Source organism: Cryptomeria japonica, chromosome 3 (genome assembly GCF_030272615.1).
Source record: "Cryptomeria japonica chromosome 3, Sugi_1.0, whole genome shotgun sequence".
In the NCBI taxonomy this organism is placed as follows: Eukaryota; Viridiplantae; Streptophyta; class Pinopsida; order Cupressales; family Cupressaceae; genus Cryptomeria; species Cryptomeria japonica.
In genome coordinates, this window is record NC_081407.1 from 208,060,647 (window position 1) to 208,080,503 (window position 19,857).

At 36.3% G+C, this 19,857-nt stretch overlaps 1 pseudogene; it reads left to right on the top strand.

Annotated features, from left to right (window-relative positions):
• Positions 1–17,710: 17,710 nt before the first annotated feature.
• Positions 17,711–19,652, top strand: LOC131048270 (ABC transporter G family member 39-like; annotated as a pseudogene).
• The last annotated feature ends 205 nt before the right edge of the window (positions 19,653–19,857 follow it).

Consider the following 19,857-nt stretch of genomic DNA (forward strand, 5'->3'; position numbering starts at 1 on the left):
TGGTATTTTTGGTTGTGTTGACAGATGTTGGATGAGTACTTTGTTTTTGAAAGTGATTTTCTGATTTTTCCTTGACAAGAAAACAAAGCAAGCACACCAACACAAGATTGTAGCCTTAAAGGCACAAATGAGTATGGGTCTAGATCAACCCAATCCTTGGACTTTGTTTTTGACCCTTCCTTTAGATGTATTTTAAGGTGTAATTCCAAAGCCTGAAGTCGGCTCAATTTGCTCTAGGTCTGTAAAACGAACACACTTCAAACACTCTTTATCCCTAAGGTCAAATGGCCAGTTGTGATAAATTTAGCCCACATCTTGATATTTCTTCGACTTTGGTACTACATACCTTATGAATCCCGCCGTGGCAGGTAAGGATGTGATATACTAAGTCTTGCACGAGCATAACAAATAGATGATCCCTATGATGGGGGAGTCACCACTTTTATCAAGCCACAAGTGACTTTTCAAAAAGCTATGTTTCTACTCAAGGAAATATGTATGGTGAGTATCTTGGGAGCAAAACCTTCTATGCTCTTGCACTAAATTATACCTCAAATATCCTCAATCAATAGAACAGGTGGGCTACTACTTAAAAGTGTTTAGTCATGTTCGATGGCTTTGGACATAAGTTCATTCTGCAGTGACTCACTTAAGAGCCTTGTAACTGGTGGTGGGGCCCATTTGTCCTTTCGGCCAGTTACACTGTAGGAACAGCTATACCCAAGGCTACAGCTTTCGCTCTCACCTGATTTCTATAGCGGCTCGAAGGTTTTACCGCTCGAGGTCGTTCCCAAGAGTATCGATCCCTTGGCAGGCCTCTCTTAAAAAGATAAAATTTTGAGCGTTACTAACACTTTTCTCTTGCACCTAGGACCACGAGAGCCAAGGGAGAGGATAGTGTGTGTTAGAAGTAGGACCACTCGACTGACTTTTTGTGCACAAGCGTGCCAAACACGTAAAACACTTGTTCCTTTTAATCCAGCATTTGCAAATGTGATCTAACTATTTGGAGATGTTGCTCCAACAGCCATGGTGTTCTTTTTAACTTCAAAGCAATATGTTTTGTAATCTAGAAGTTGAAAGTCCTGGTCAACTTAATGAAAAACACGATTGCATGAAGGAAAATTTGTTTTTGCCAAAATGAAGACAAGTGGATTGTGTATTTTATTTGCACCAAAATTTGAAGTGTGGCTTGTGATTTTTAGATTTGATGCAAGAAAATGGAATTGTTTGGTTTTAAGCACCAAATAAAGTGTGTTTCCTAACTTGCAAGAAAACAAATGTTTGAATTTTGTTGTTCTTTTTACCTTGCAAATAAAGAAAGATGAATTTGTTTTAAGCACCAAAAACAAATTTGAGGTTCATTTTATGCACTCCAAAATGAGATGTGAGGTTTATTTTAACTTATGCAATAAGGGAAAAATGAATTCTTTTTAGCCAATTTTTTTTTAAAGAAAGTAAAAAGAAAGATTTTTTTTTTTAGAGCATCTACTAACTCCTTTCCCTGCACACAAAAAGATTAGAACCTGCACCTGGTCAATAGTCAAAGCGTTAGTGTGGGCTTACACAAGCCTAAATGCTGATTTTGGGTTACAAAGCGAATTGGACAACACTCTGTCGCAATAGCGCTATTCTGCCTTTTTTTACAAAAGCGCTAATTAATACAATAGCGCTAGTCTGCGGTCGTAGAAGCGCTATTTTACACAGTAGCGCTGAAATAATAGAAAAATCCGGAAAGTCAAAAGCGCTAAAACAGTTGCAATAGCGCTAGAAATGTGACAAAGGCGCCAGAATGGAATCAATAGCGCTAAAACTTTTTCATTAGCGCTATTATATGGACAATAGCGCTAAAAGAAAATGTTGCAATAGCGCTAGAACGCGTTCAATAGCGCCGAAGCGCGACCTGTGTGGCAGTTTCAACAAGCAAAAATGTTAATTTTTAAAAACAAAAGATCAGAAGGTTGCGTGTTCGATTCACGTCGGGTTCACCAAATGATGCCCTCCTAAATGGCACAAAGATTGTTAGTTTAAGATCAAACAACACAAAACACACAAGATGTTAGAGTTAATCAATCAAAAACCAAAACATGAAGGCATTCCAAGAGAGATACTAAAAACACATGCTAATGAATCTAACTAAAGAAGTAAAGACAAAGAGACATCTCCAACTATCTCTTAGCATGAGATTAGCTCCTTCTCCCTTGTTCCTCTCCTCTCCAAGTTCCAAAATAGTGTAGCTCTCAGCAGCTTTTTGCACTATGGATGCTTATGGAGGATTGAGATTGTAGAATAGCTCTAAACATGAAATGAAAAGCTATTTTAATGCTAAAATGATGTATTTTAACTAAAAAGACAAGATTTAGTTATGCTATGCTAAAATGCTCTCTAAAATGGCTATAGTCTAAATGCATACAAGTTTTCAGGATCTGGATTATGAAGGAATGGGCTCTATTTATAGGAAAAATGGAGCAATGGATGGCCAGGATTGAATGGTTTAATCAAGGGTCAAGCTTGAAAGTTGGGGATCCATGTGCACAATTGGCACCAATAAAATAATGACAAGTGTCAACACAGGATTGGGTTGAAAGAAGAGGTTGGAGGCATTAAAGGCCTGAGAAGACCTCATGGTTATCTAAAGGCTAAGGGTCAAGCCTAAATTAGGATTACCCACTGGATTAGGAGTTAATCCAAGGATAAACCTTTGTGCAAATGATTAAGAGATAATCATGGTCAAAGTATTAAATGCTTGATGAGACCTTTGTGGTTGGGTAGAGGTTGAGTCAAACAAATGTTTTAACCATGTGGGAGGGTTGAATTAACCATTAATGGTTATTGGAGACTTTGGGGAATTAAGTGGTTGAAAGTTGGAAGCCTTTAATGGTTTTCAAAGACTTTGGGGTCTTTGAGAAGTGACTCCATTTTGCTTAGGAATGTGACAATATTTAGGAAATGGTTTAGGCTAATTAGGAAGGGTTTAGAAGAATCTAGAAGGGGATTAGATTTTGCAAGTGGATTTGGTGGGTGAGGGAAAATAGGATTTTATTGAAATAAAAATTCATTTATTTCAATAATGTGTGCAAGTTGCATTTGTAGGAAAATGCAAGTGGGGTGGGGATAATGATTTAAATAAATGTTTTATTTAATTTATTTAAAAGAGGAATAGGGGATTTAATTAAATAAATAGATTTTATTTATTTAATTGATGGGAATTTGATTTAATGAATTAATTAAAATAAATTGAATAATTTATTTAATTAATAGAAGAATGTTTGGGGATGAATTAATTAAATATTAATTTAATTAATTGGTGGCTAGTGGATTTTTAATCAAATAAATATGAAATATTCATTTAATTAAAATGGACAGATTTGTGTGACTACACAAGGCAATTAGGGAATACTTCAAGTAACACCATGCTTCCCAATCCACCATCCCACGATGCAATTTTATTTGTTCTTTGTTTTAACATTATGTTGAAAATAGTAAATTTTGCCCTGCTTGGATCTATTGCCTTATTAGACAATGCATATCTAATTTCTATGATACGATTTTCACTATGGATAGCAGAGTCATAAATATCATGGTGTTCATCAGTGAAACCTGGTGTTTTAACCAGTTCGATTAGGTATATTTTTTTTTCACTTGGCTTCCTATTGAACTACTACTTCCAAGTTTCCCCATCGTTGTTACTATTAATAATTTAAAATAATGTCAGATACAAGCCTGAAAATGCTAACCATCAAATTGAACCACGAGATTAAAAAAAGTAAAAAACACGAGATGTAGGTGTTCTAGATTTTACTCAAAATTTCCATTTCACTAGATTGGCGCAGACAAACTCTGTTGCACAACTTGCATTCCTCAATCTAATAGTCGTTTCTGAATCTCCCTAGATTTACTGGTTTGTCCATGAAATGAAATACGATTATGAGTCACTTATTTTGAAAACACCAAAAAGTAAAAAAATAATACCGAAAGGGCAAAATTAATATCTATTCGCCATCGAAGGACAAAACATTCATTACTTCACTCTACATTTTGAGGATAGTGGACACGTCACCAGACTCAAGTGACGAGTCACCTTTTTGGACTATTTTTGAAGTCTTTTTAATCCTTTTCAACTTCCGCCAGAAATAGAGCTTAATTATAGATAATTAAATGTAAAACGTTCAATTCTGGGCCAAGTTCTCAAAAATGTGTTTACTTCCTACATTCGGACCAAAATCCACCCTAATTCGTTGATCTGTGCTCATCCAATGGACGATGGTATCTGTTGTCAATTGTCGTGGGTCCCATGACTTTTACCATTTTTTGGGCACGTCACCCGACTCGAGTCACTTTTCCAGACTGTTTTTAAAGTCTTTTTAATCCATTTCAACTTCCGCCCGAGATAGAACTTTTTAGACTTAATTATAGCTAATTAAATGTAAAACATTCAATTCTGAGCGAAGTTCTCACAAATGTGTTTACTTCCCACTTTCGGGTCGATATCCACCCTAAGTCGTTGATCTGTGCTCATCCAACAGATGATGGTATCTGTTGTCAATTGTCATGGGTCCCAAGACTTTTGCCATTTTTCGGCTGCGTCAACAGACGCGAGTCACTTTTTGAGGATGGTTTTGAAGACTTTTTAATCCTTTTCAACCTTTGCTTGAAATAGAGCTTATTAAATTTAATTAAGTATACAATTACAAATTTAGAATTTAACTATACTTAATTAAATGTTTATCGTTTATGGAAGTCTTCCATTAGAAGTTTACAAAAAATGTTTATCGTTCCCACATTCGGCCCTAAATACACCTCACATTGTTGATTTGTGCTCCTTTGTCAGTTGTTGTGGGTCCCATTATACATAGGATTTCTGCCACCCAAATGCCACGTCACCTAACACTTCATTGTCCCATGGGCCATAACCTTTCTTTCCTATTGGTGCTCAATGACACGTGTTTCCGGTGAAAGTTTGCAAAAGAAATTAGAGACCCCACATTCGACCCGAAATACACCTTAATCCATTGATTTGTGCTACTGCTCATCCAGCGGATGACAATATCCATTGTCGTCCATCCCATTATCAATAGGATTTGAATATGAATTAAACATATAAATTTATAATGAATTAAATATATAATTTAAATATGTAATTTCAAAACTTGCATGATATTTCATTTTATTTTCTTTATCAATAATTTTTGTATTGTATTACTTGGAAATAAAATATTACAAATATGCAAGTATAGGTGGTATAGTATGTTGGCATTGCATGAAGGTTGCATTGATGAAGTATAGTGTTGTCATTAATGTTAATTGCAACCGGTAATGAAGCTAGTATAGCTACCATTAATGATGTAGTAAAGCAACCAATGTTGATGCAGTGGAGATCAACCGATAACCCTAACCCGTTGAGAAGCAAAACCCTAACCGATGAAGTTTGGAGAATCGGTTGTGATGATCTATGAATGAATGGTGATCGGAGATGAAGATGCCACATATGCATATTGCATATTATGAGTTTCTAAATGGATTTGGCATGTAGAGATAGCAGTTTATCTTGGGAAAGATCAAATACATAGCATGAAGTGAAAAACGTGTGATGAGATACAGGATCCAATGTGCAGTGATCCAGGAGCGATTGAAGTTGTCTAGAACAATGTGTAGTTGATTGCTATGTAATCTAATGGTCAAGATTGAACCAACATGTTTGTAATCTCTATGAGATTTGTAGGGTTTGTGTTGTGTTACCCACCTATTGTATTTGTTTATAAGGTCGATGAGTTGTTTCAATGATGTGTTGGCAAATTTGGTTATGAGATTGTTGTTGAACTAGAAGGTGTGTCTGCCACCACAAAAAATACCCCCAAGGGCAAAAACCACCATTCCCAACAAAAAATAAAACCCTACTACATGCAAAACTCCTAGAATTCCAATTCGGCATACCAAAATTTGTAGCAGACATCCCCTCATATATCCAAAGTTGGACCTGGGGAGAAAATGGACATGGAACAAAAAGATACAAATAGATAATACCAAACACCACCGGCCATAGTAGGATTAAACCAACATGTACTCCAGTTCATCATAGAATTTTGAGAGTCCTTCATTACTTGGGTAGTCTCGAGTCTCAGCCGCAACTCTCAAACCTCCTCTCCTCTGCACGTGCCACTTCATGAAGGACTGTTAAAACCTCATCACACTGCATCAACCTTGCAAACATTTTGAAGGAATTCCACCCGTGCCAAGAAAGAGCTCTACATATTACCTTCAAATCATCATCAACCCATCGAATGAGTAGTAGCGGTGCCACCAGACCAGCCACCCCTTCCTTTGGAACAATGCCCACCTTCGGGACCACATGAGAACACACACTATCCAGATTTAATAGGTAATGTCCATCAATTACAACTCTCAAGGAATTTTTTATCTTGTCCACCTCGTCCTCAAATTGGAAACCCCAAGTGGCAATCAATGAATATGCCTCCATGTTTGTCCTATAGCGATTGTTGAGATATGGACCAGCTAGGACTCAAACCTAGGACCTTCCATACACTATTGGAGTTCTATACCACTGAGCTACTGGCCCCTCTTGCACCAGTCCATCATCGATCTGGGTGTGGCTTCTTTCCAACACCAACACCCCCCCTTAAGCCACACCTCTTATGTGCTTGGGGCTCCTAGCCTGGACCTGGCTCTGATACCATGTTGAGACATGAACTAGCTAGGACTCGAACCTAGGACTTTCCATACACTGTTGGAGTGCTCTTGCATTGAGATATTTGACAATCAAAGATGTAAGTAATTAGACATATTAATTGGGTGCTCATTTAACCATGGGAAATGACTTAGATCATTTTTGCCCTCCCAACCATAGACAATAAACTAGTATCGTCACCCCCGAGCATATTTCCTCTGAAAAGACCTACTTGTCTTAGAAAAATGATTAATTGTGAAGTGAAAGAAATCATACCTCATATATACATGGGTGATACCCTTTCACAAAGGGTCGGACCTCATGACTCAAGCAATAATTAATTAAATTCATTTCATATTTAATATAGGAATTGCTTCATCAAGGTCGACTCATCTAGCAAATATAAAACATAGTGTATTAATAGCTTTGGGATATCTCCTGTTGCTAACCACATACATCAACACTCCCTCTTTAGCTAGGGAGATATATTTCTTGATATCTACAAGTCACATCACCTCATCATAATGACTAACAAAATGTCTGCACTCATGTGTATAAAAGAAGCTTATCATCTCATCGTGATGTTTGACCACAATGGCTACTCCCATATGTGGAAAGGAAAGATATCACCTCACCGTGATATCAACCATTATTGTTAGATTGTTGCCTCACAATGATGGTAAAATGCACAAGTGTTCATCATTGTGAGAATGTCACCTCACAATGACATTCACCATGGCTCATCCCAGAGGGTGAATACACAAGTACAAGAAAATCATCACGGGCTCTCTCACGTGATGTTGTCATGGTGTCACACACATGACACCCAGTATAACTCACACAAGTGCTAAGTCATGGAGTCTCTCACATGATATCCACCATGCCTATTCACAGAGGGTAGATCAAGGGCTGGAACCTCAAACTTCTCTCACAGAGAAGAATGCACAACAAGGGTTGATACCTCAAACTTCTCTCACAGAGAAGAATGCATAACAAGGGTTGATACCTCAAGCTTATCTCACAGAGAAGAAGGCATAACAAGGGTTGATACCTCAAACTTCTCTCACATAGAAGAATGCATAACAAGGGCTCATACCTCGAACTTCTCTCACAAAGAAGAATGCATAAACCAAAGGATGTGGCTTCCTCTGAAGCTAAAAAGTCAAGCTCCCTCTGAAGCTAAAATGTCAAGCTCCTTCTGAAACTAAAGCATCATGCTCCCTCTGAAGAAGAAATCAACCTTCTGACCTCTTTGTCCAAGGTTACTTCTAACGATATGTCAGACTCCCTCTGAATGTTGATTCTTCCTTTGCAAACAAATGCAAGCAATCTTCCTTCCTTGAATTCAATCTCAAAGCATCTAGCAAAGATCTCATGGCTATGTGGCCTTCGGCCCTTTCCATCCCTCATCATCTATCTTTAGCTCAATGATAACATATACGAATCACTCAGAGCTATCAACACAGTAGATTGAAACATTATGTGACCATCCACGGAGAGTCTGCTTAGTTTTTCATTAAAGAGGATAAACCTTAAGGCCATTAGCCCTGAGAGAAGGATTCTCAAAGAACTCTCTGAAGATCACCATATCTTGTTCCACACCAACATTATTCCATGTGACCAACATATGGGAAGTTGCTAACACAAAGGATCTATAGTCTTGATTATGGGAGCTCAAGGAATTTCTTTGATTTAGACAGTTCAAATTTATCGTCGGATTTACGGGGAGGAGATCTTGTTGCTCTGTGCAGATCGCGTTGCTACCTCTGTGCGTTCTCTATTGCTATTGAGGGGTGTCATGACATGGATGCCCCATGATGGCAGGGTGGCTATGTGTACCAATGGGTGTCACCTGAGTGTTGTAGACCCTCACTCATCATCGCTCTGCAAAGGACACACAGAGGAGTCCCCATAGACCCCCTTCTCCTCTTTGTGCAGCCCACATGGAGGAGGTGTGACGCGTTATTGCGTAGAGCCACCAACTAAGACATAGACCTCGCCTAGAGGGTGAGCGACAACAAAGATGAGGGTGAGGGGCGAGGGATGAGGGTAAATGCATAGTCACAGTCAAATATGCCACATGAATGCATAGCACTGTATGTTGATCACCAAGGGCCTATGTGGGAGTGTCATGGATGTATGCCAATCCGCCCTTCAAAACCCTTTGTATGGATGATGGAATGTAGGTATGATGCAAGGTCCAAGATACAATTTGAGAATCATCCATGACTCCCAAACATCCATGATTCCCACTCGATGAAGGAAACTGGAGCCATAGAAGCTCTGACTTAGATGAGATGTCTAGATTGCTTCAACAAATCTAATAAAATTTCACAAACTTGCTCAAATACCATGTTAAGTTTTGATGATCAGAGAAGTAAGTAATCAGACATATTAATTGGGTGCTCGTTTAACCACGGGAAATGAATCAGATCATTGTTGCCCTCCCAACCATAGATGATAAACTGGTATCGTCACCCCCGAGCATATTTCCTCTAAAAAGACCTACTTGTCTTAGAAAACGATCAATTATGAAGTGAATGAAATCATACCTCATATATACATGGGTGAGAAATTGGCTTCCATGCTGCTTAATAAACCCATGACAATGCTACAAGTGCAGATAGTATGATACTAAAACTTCCAATCCACCCAAGATTTAAACACCTCTCACTCAATTTTAATTTTTGACATCCAACGACAGTTGTCATTGACATTAATCACAAACTCTACCATCATTCCTCTACATGGCGCATTAGTTCAACTACATAATTTGTACGCACAAGCCGACATTAAAGCCGCATAAAGGCTAAATGTTAACCATTCACTTTCATGATAGTGATGTGCATACCATAGGTGATAGGTCCATAAGGCAATATCACTACATATCCGTTGTCAGTTCCCGTGGGTCCAGTTATACATAGGATTTCTGCCACCCAAACACCACGTCACCTGATGCTCCATCGTCCCATTAGCCATAGCCTTTATTTCATGTCAATGTTCAATGACACGTATTTTTAGTGTTCAATGTACATGTATGTAGCTAGTTGGACTTAATTTTTTATATTGAAATTATGCAGAAAAAATTACAAGAAGTAAGTTGGACTCTAAATTCACTTGTTTTTTGCGAGATAAACATCTTTTTAATATATATTTATAAAATTATAATCAAGAATAATCAATGTACAAATTATTAATGGAACAGACTGGATTTTTTTTTTATATATTAAATATAGAGGAAAAAACATTACATAAAAAAGATCACAATATTAATTTCATTTCCATTGTTTAACAAAATATTGAAATAACGTAGCTCATAGACAAAAAAAAAATGTAGCTCATAGACATTGCGATCCTTATTGGATTTTATCACTTGCAGCCAATCCCTGACATTATGTTTTTTCAAATACTTCTTTGTCAAGCACTTCAAATATCTTTAAGAGAAGGTTGTCTCAGAAGTAACACTGAGTTTGTTCTTTAAATTTAGAGAAGAAATTAGAATAGACCTACTATTTTTTATGGTGAAAATTAAATCTTATATCCACACAAATTAATAACTAATTAAGCTATTTCAAAACATAATGATTATGCTAAGTATCTTGCCATGGCATGATGGCAGCAACAAATAATAAAATGAAATAGAAAGCATTTTTATATCCATAAGTGATAAGAGGCAAACTGAAACGGGTTGGAATTTGCAAAAATATCATTAATATATATGTTTCGCAAATTTACAATTTTTACATGTTCGAGTCTCTCAAAAACTTTAAAGCCAAAATGAGTGAGGTTACGAGGAAATAGCCAAAAAAACAAAACTACTAGGGGGTCGAGGCTAGGGCACAGGTAGTGGACACATTCATGGTTTGCCCTAAGAATCTCGCGCTCCCTCCATGTAGAATTCTTTAGACATTATAAGTTGTAAGAATTCTTCAAGCCAACTATAGTTTGGAAAGTCGTCCAAGAGGAGCCATTTCCAGAGAAATTCCCTACCAATCCGTGCCCATTTCCTATGACGCGTCAACTGCTCCGCATTCAGGTTCAAAATAAATGGTTGCCTGGCCACTTTTTGGTTAGGGAGGAGAAGCTTGGTTAATTCATTTGCCTAAGGGATCCCCACCCCTACTTCTACAAAGATGACAACATTAACATCATCTCCAAGGAAGTCTTCTTTAAACACCTTCCTTATTAACATCAACATATCCACCTTGTCACCTCCAAGGTCCAAAAGAGACGCCAAGAACTAGGACATAACGTCCATGTTAACATGGTATCTATTTTCATTATGCAGAAACTCTTTGCCCAACACCATCCTCACAGTCTCATTAGTGAACATCCCAACCTCCTTACAAACTGATTAGAGGGTTGGGTCTCTAACGGAGCCCAAAAAGGCCCTCTGGTCCTCTGCATAAATTCTTCTCAAGCGGATAGGACTGTCCATCTTGAGAAATCAAAATACCAAATTATACAGCTTGAGTCTATAGACCTAAACCAGAGGCAAAATTTAAATACTGTGAGCTCCAATGATTTATCTACCAAAGGCTAATTGAAGATGAAAGAAGCAAAGATCGTCTATAAATAGCTAAAGCTCTTGATTGTAATAATTCCTTCTCTAACCATATTAATTCCTTTAATTTTTCATTAAATCTTTCGTATATCTTTGCAAATCTTTCCCATAAATGTACTAGTGTGCGAAATTGGAAACAACTATAAACCAATACCAAATACCACATTGGAAGTCGTGGGGACAGAGTGGATTGCAGTTAGTGACTAGACATATATTAAATGACCAACATTATCGACCGTGACATTTGATACGTGTCTATTGAATGCAATTCCATTCTGGGCACTTTCTTGTGAGCTACATTCTCTTCAGAAATTTGGGCTGAAATAAAACTTCATCCATTGATCTACGATCATTGAATAATTTAAAATCATTGATGGATTTTAGGTACGTGTCAAAGAGGCCGCGCTTATCAATACATCATGCAAAGTCCAGACTCAATGTGATGTACTGATGTGATGTGATGTACCTTGTCTATCAATGGCAATGAATTCATGAAATCGCCAATAAAATATATATTTTTCCATAAATAAAAAAATGTATTAGCCAAACAAATTAAATAATTTTCAAGCGGTGGATAAAAATCGCCAATACACTTAAATAATTTTTCCTTCGGAGTGAAATTTTTCACCCATACAATTATATATTTGTTCCTTTAAACGAAAAAATATTCGCCTCCTACAATATATATTTTTTGAAAAAAAAATTTGCCATCAATATGAAAATTCGCCCCCCCCCAGAATAATGCCTAATTCATTAGGTTTTTACAGTTTTGCCCAGGGGGTGCTTTCTTAAAGTTATCCCTATTTCGTACCCTAGAAAAAAATTGCCAATACAAAATAACTTTTTTCCCTATTTTGAAAAAAAGATTTTTCCATCAATATGAAAATTTCCCCCCCAAAATAATACCCGATTCATCATTTTTTTTAGTTTTGCCTGGGGGGTGCTTTCTTAAAGTTATCCCTAATGGACTCCCTTGTTTCAGGTTCTAAGGATGATTTTGAATCTCTTAACTCATTATTTTTTATTCCCACAACTCCTCTAATTTGAATGGCTCTCCTTGTCCTTTCCCCTAAAAAAAATTCCCTCCCCATTCCCCTCCTAAAGAGATAGCCCAAGATGGTTTCATGGACGTAGTCCCTGTTTTCTAGCCAAACCAGCCTTAGCACCTCCTTTGCATTTGACTCCAAGCCAAAATAGGGAAAATTTTAAAATCCTATAACCTCCACAATAATCTTGCTAATAGAAAATGACCTAGTTACACTCTACCAAATAGAAAATTTAAATTCTTGAAACATTGGTTTTCAAGAAATCTCAAGAGTGGTTGAAGAGTCTATTAATGAATATATTTGGGGTATATTAAAGAAAGTGGTGAATTATTTTAATAATGAGGAGAATCTCGATAATGAATTCCAAGACATCAAATGAGAGGTGGGCTGTAGATATCAAAGGAAGATTCTACAAGAAGAGGTTCCAAAGTTGAAATACAACCAAGGGGGTTTATTGAAGAAAATTTAGGACTTAATCACCTATTGTAAGCAATCTATCAAGAGCACAATCACTGTGATTCATGTTTTCCAACAAGAGTTGCACAAGAAAAAAGAAAAATGTAAGTTGCATGAAGATGGTATTTAACTCCGCAATAGCTCTCATCACTCTACTCTGAAAAGGAAAAAGCATTTTATGTATACACTCTACTTCTCTCCTCGCTTGTTTGTTGAGATTGATTCAAGTATTATCCTAGGGAGGTGTCAATTGAAGATAAATTAGAGTTTCTCAACAAGGCATGACCTAGGCCATAAAAGGCTTGAGATTGTCAAACGATCCTTAGTTTCTCTATAGGTCTCCAATTGGCCTCGTATGTTTTAAATATTTCTAGTTCTCTATTCTTAATTGATTAGTCTTTTTATTTTCCTAATCTTACTATTTGTGGTTTTCACTTCCTTTGGCTCAATGGCTATTTTGTAATGGTCTTGGGCCCTTTCCCCAACTTATCTAATGAAAAATCTAATAATAATTAAAATGTAATATTCTTGCAAAATTTAAATAAAATGTATTCCTTAAGTCCAAATAAGGTAATTTTGATTGATTTAGTTACCAATAAACATGAATAAATTAAATAAATATTTTAAGCAATGAGAACAAGTTGATGTTTTGAGTAACATTAGCTAAATAATGAGTACACATAAAAAAATGGTTAGTCATCAGATTAATTAGAAATTAATTCCATCCAAAATTTATATGCGATCAAATTTAACTCTAGAATGATCTTTTATTTTTTTCCTCCTATTAAAATTTAGATGATATGGCAAGTTGTGAGCTTGGTACAAAACACAAAAATCTTAAAATACAAAACAATCGATAGATGAAGGAAGATATAGCAATAGAAAGTTATGCACAAAATGAGAATGCAAGTGTAGTTAAGCATGGAAAAAGAAATTCATGAATGAAATGATAGAATGTAAGTATGGAAAAAGTGCAAAAGTAGAATGTTTTTTTCTCCCACTAATTATGAAAAAAATGGAGAGTTTTAGTAGTGGTCCACAAACAATCAAATCTTGATTCTTTCTTAAAAAGTATGCAACACATTTTTGTAGGAAAAACACAAAATATATCAAGAAATCGAGATTTTATATCACTCACATCCTTTCTTCTCCTCTTTGTCCTCATCATTGCCCAACTCCTCTTCCTAGCATCATTTCAAGATATCTCATTGAAACTCCTTAGTCGTGTCTTAATGAGCTTGATGGAATCTTTATTAGCTGCACCATGAGAATTTGCAAAGTGAATGAAGTGGTTGTTGGGTTGCACTAAGGCTAGCACAAATCCAAAGCTTTTATAAAAAACTTGAAATTCTTTAACCAAGACAGTGTAGATCAAAATTGCTTCTGGTTTGAAACCATTAAACAGACTCTAATATGCCCTTCATAATGTTTTTTAATCTACTGAGTGAATCCATTATATGCATGTAATTTATCTAAGCAGCTACATGCAAGGCTTTTTCTCCATGTGTACTCTATTTTAATTAAATATTTAGCATATTCCAACTCTAACCTATCAATCAATAAGATTTATTAGATATGTGGAGGTGCCCAAAATAATTATATGTTTGTATTTTCTTCTCTCACATAGGGGATAGGACCTAGTAGTTGTGCACCCTAACTTTGTGCTTCTCAAAATCCTATGTGGAAATTTTAAATCACTCCAATTTTTTTACAGCAGCTTACTTGGCAAGTCCCTTGCTTATAACTAAGGATTTAAGGCCACATCAGTATGCTTTTTGCCAAGGTGTCCAAAACGGCCAAAACAAAGTGAGACCAATAGGTGTGCAAAAGGGCCCCAATACTTGTGCAGCTGATGTGGCATCACATGATTGGTTACTTTTCACAACAAATGGTATATTTCATTCAATTATTGGTAATTATCATAGAATTATTGGTGCAATGTTGTACAAACATTGGACATTAAATTGGCAAGTATGGGGATATTAAATCAACAATTTCTATCACAAGAATTGGAACGCGCTCAACTACTGGGTCCTTTCCCCTAGACAAAACAAAGAAAATAGTATTAGATTACATTCAATTTTAGAGTTGAAAAAGTTTGGATTACCTAGTTTACAATAATGTAAGATATACAATGCTTAGTTAGAATAAGAACATAAAAGTTCTCTAAGTTGGCAAGAACATATAAACAAAAAATTTAAGGATTAAAGAGTAAGAAAACGTATCTTAAAACTCCAAAACAAGTGAAGGTACAATCAAATTTGTGCCTAAATAAGGAGGTTACAAGTTTGATCATAGAATGATATTTGCTTTAAATATTCTAGATCTACAAAGAGAAACATAGATTGTAAGAAATAAATGGATAAAGAGAAAAATAAAACTCCAATAAGTGACCCAGATTTTATTTTACTATTGCAACATATAAATAGGTTTTCTTATGCATTATTGTTTGGTACAAACTTTGTGGATGTGATTTCAACAATTCTTTTGTTGTGGCTAAATCACCACTTTAACAAGATTTGAACAAAGTCATCTCATTACACTTGTTGTAGATATCTACACCACTTTTTTGTAGTTGGAGTAGAACCTCCACAACTCTAGATAAACCCCTCTGAGTAGCCAAATGTAATACGTTATTTCCTTGGGAATTATAGCCTTGAGAGTAGAGGATTAAGTATCAGGAACTGTTGAATGAATTTTAAGTTTTTTAGGTGAATCTATTGTAGTTTATGTGGGGTTTCTAAAGACTATTCTTTCATGGCTTAGAAAGAATGACAAGATTTGGATCCACATATTCCTCCTTGTTGTCAAAAAATATTCTATCAAAGAAGAGAAAACACCTCACCTTCTTTTACACCAAAGACCACTCTTCCATTGGCATCCAATGAATATGATAGCTAATCTTCTAACTTATTTTACAACTTTAGATGGGTGTCAATTTAAATTTCATGAGGTTTTTCTTAACATGGGTCTTTACACCACACCTTTTATAGCAAAGAACACTCTTCCACCAACATCTAATGAAGTCAATAGTTGACCTTTTAAGTTCTTTCACAATTGTAATGGGTGTCAATTTAAATTTCACGAGGTTTTTATTTACACAACACTTTAAGATCCATTCTATGAGTGTAGACATCTTGTAGTGTAATAATATACACTTGTCAATAAAAAAATTGTAATATTTCTCCAAGTAAACAAATAGATACATCTTAAATTGAATTATAATAAGACAAAATATTTATTTATATTACATATGTAGCAAAGTTTTTGTATTTATCTTTTTCTTTTGCATATATTTATGTATAATTTTTTTTAATATGTTAGTATCATATATATGTTATTATATCCAATAACATCTTTATATAATTTATTTTAGATTATATCACACATAGACTCATATATATGTTTATGTGTGTATGTATGTTAGTACGAATGAAGTTATTTCCTATCTAGTTATTATTGTGAACATATTCAAATGTTAAATTTAATTAGAAATTAAGTTAGTTGTCCTTATATAGTAGGTGACACTATAGAACTTCAGTTATAAATAAGAGCTGTTGACCAGGGTTTAGTAACTGTGACAGATGATATTAAAAGCTGGTGGATATGGGGTTACTGGATTTCTCCTCTCATGTACGCTCGAAATGGTATTGCAGTAAATGAATTCTTGGCAAGCAGATGGCAAAAGGTTTGTAATTTTTATTTTCTTTTGGTTTTTTATGGATCAGTTAGGATATCCGTTGTTAAAGCTAAAGCATTCTATCATTGAGCTACTGGTCCTCATAAAACCAACCCATCTTTAAAATGGATGTGGTTTGTTTTTTAACAACTCTATAAAATATTTTTCTCTCTAATATTATGATGAACCTAAGATCTTCTATTTATTAGTAGAACACTCTACTATTGAATAACTGAACCATATAAGGCCAGCCCATATTTAACTCGAATGTGACTAATTCCAACATTTCCATGACCTGCTTCTACTAATCAAAGACAAATTTCCCTCACCAAATTCATCTCTGTGTTTACAGGATAACATTGGTGTGCAATTTATGCACTCTCGTGGACTGTTTTCAGATTATTGGTGATATTGGCTATCCATTGGAGCGCTCTGTGGGTACAATATTCTCTTTAACGTTTTATACACAGTAGTATCTTGATCGTGAGTACCTCCAACTCGATCTGTATTTGTTTTTTCACTGGCATCGTAAATCCTTTTCCTGTAAATAATTTTCTGTCTATTACATCAGCACTTGGAAAGCCTCAGGCTCTGATTTCTGAAGAGGACCTGAAACAAAAGAAAGAATTTACAACCCGTACTCAAGGTAACTGGCCGCAAATACATGACATACTAGGAAGCATTACCATCCACCCGGTAGCTGCTCAAACTTACTAAAAATTCAGTTGAACATGTTAACAATTGTAAAAATGTATGCAGGTAGAATTTCAGGAGGACAGAGAAATAGCAACGTTCCAAACAATTCTGACCACAGTGCAGACGGCAAGAAAGGAATGGTTCTGCCTTTCCAACCTCTGGCCATGGCCTTTGACAACATCAACTACTCTGTTGACATGCCCGCTGTAAGTTGCTTTCTTTTCCATTTAAATGTAAATTCCTTTAGATTTTTCATATGAATTTCTATTCATAATCAATTTCTATACAGGAAATGAAGATTTTTCAAATGAATTTCTATTCATAAGAAACATTTGCTCGCATTTCTGGCTACTGCGAACAAACTGATATTCATTCTCCCTATGTCACTGTCTATGAATCCCTAGTATACTCTGCTTGGCTCCGTCTCCCCAAGGAAGTAGATCGACAAACAAGAGAGGTGCATATTTTATTCATGAACAATTGCCAATCACTTTTGAAATTATGCAATTGCATATTTTATTCGTCTGTTATTTTAGTTCAAGGGTTTGGGTAAAAACAAAAATTGCCAATCGCTTTTGAAACAGATGTTTGTGGATGAAGTAATGGAGCTTGTAGAAGTAACCAACTTGAAAGGAGCTCTGGTTGGTCTCCCTGGAGCTAATGGGCTGTCCACGGAACAAAGAAAGAGGCTAACAATTGCAGTGGAACTGGTCGCAAACCCGTCGATTATTTTCATGGATGAGCCAACATCGGGACTTGATGCAAGAGCTGCTGCAATTGTTATGCGAACAGTTCGCAATACAGTGGATACAGGACGAACTGTTGTGTGCACCATTCATCAACCTAGTATTGACATATTTGAAGCCTTTGATGAAGTATTTATTTGTAATTTCAATTCACAGACTAGTATTGTAAATTTGTAGGAGCTGGTACATCTGTAGGTGCTGAGAATGTGAATGAAATGGCAGTTGGCACTAATGAAGACTGGAGGGCAGATGGTATATGTAGGACCTCTGGGTCACAATTCAAAAGATCTAATAGACTATTTCGAGGCGATCGAAGGCATTCCCAAAACCACAGAAGGTTACAATCCGGCGACATGGATGTTAGAATCAAGCTCCGCTGGAGTTGAACTGCGTCTTGGGGTTGATTTTGCAGACATCTAGAAGAATTCATCTCTTTACCAGTAAGTTCTGATTGAATTATTACATGAGGCCTTACTGACCTTACTGAGATTAATCCCCTGCCAACTAGAAAACCTCTGATTTTTGCTAAGGAAATGAAAGAGATTTATGAGAGATTGCTGATATGGTGCAGGCGAAATCAAGCATTGGTGAAGGAACTTGGCATACCAGCTCCAGGGTCAGAGGATATTTACTTTGAATCACAATTCTCGCAACCTTTTGTGACGCAGACATGGGCTTGCTTGTGGAAGCAGAACTTGTCATATTGGAGAAACCCAGAGTACAATGCAATTCGTTTCTTTTTCACACTGGTCATTGCTCTGATGTTTGGCACAATTTTCTGGAGAATTGGTGGGAAAACGTAAGCAGGAAATGGTGCTTTCTAGGTATATTCTACATTAAACATCAAGTTTCATGTCCTGTGAAATTTAACACTCCTATTACAAAATGCGGAGGAAAGCAGCAAGATCTGATGAATGCAATGGGATCCATGTTTGCGGCTGTATTATTTATTGGCATGAAAAATGCATCAACAGTTCGGCCTGTTATAGATGTGGAAAGAACAGTCTTCTACAGAGAAAAAGCTGCAGGGATGTATTCATCCCTGCCCTATGCCTTTGCTCAGGCATGTCGCCCCACTTAACAAACTAATATATGAATCACTTCTTGACTGTATTATATTATTGGGGACTAGATAATTCATGAATAACTTATGAGATGTTGGGTGCTCCAGGTGCTCATCGAGATACCCTATGTATTTCTTCAAGCGGTAATGTATGGAGTGTTGGTGTACGCAATGATGGACTTTAAATGGAAGGCAGCAAAATTCTTCTGGTTTCTCTTTTTCATGCTCTTCACATTCTTATACTACACATTCTACGGGATGATGGCTGTCTCTCTTACTCCTAATGCAAGCATAGCTGCAATTGTGTCCAGCGCTTTCTATTCAATCTGGATGCTTTTCTGTGGCTTTGCAATTCCTCGCAAGGTAAGCATCGATTCAAAGTACATTCATTCTTTCCTTCAAGATGATTGAATTTCTCAACTGTGTTCTTTGTTGGTGGTATTGCAGAAAATCCCAGTGTGGTGGAGATGGTACTACTGGGCATCCCCTGTTGCATGGACACTGTATGGATTGATCGTATCACAATATGGAGACATATCGGATCAAATGTCAAGAACAGACGGCACGACAGAAACGGTGGAGGAGTTCTTGAGGAATTATTTTGGATTTAGACATAGCTTCCTGGGAGCTACGACAGGCGTTATTGTGGGATGGGGCATTCTTTTTGCTTTCATCTTTGCCTTTGCCATCAAAACTCTAAACTACCAAAACAGATAAAAAAAGAGACTAAATTCATTGATGTACCTCACGCAATTGCAGTCTATAGACCGACAAGAGAAGATAAACTGGAATAGAGGTGGATACCTATTACTAGCATTCTTATATTTAGAAGAAGTTTATTGAAGTGCCTCATGCAATTGCAGTCTACAGACCAACAAGAGAAGGTAGACTGGAATAGAGGTAGATTAGCATTCTTATATTT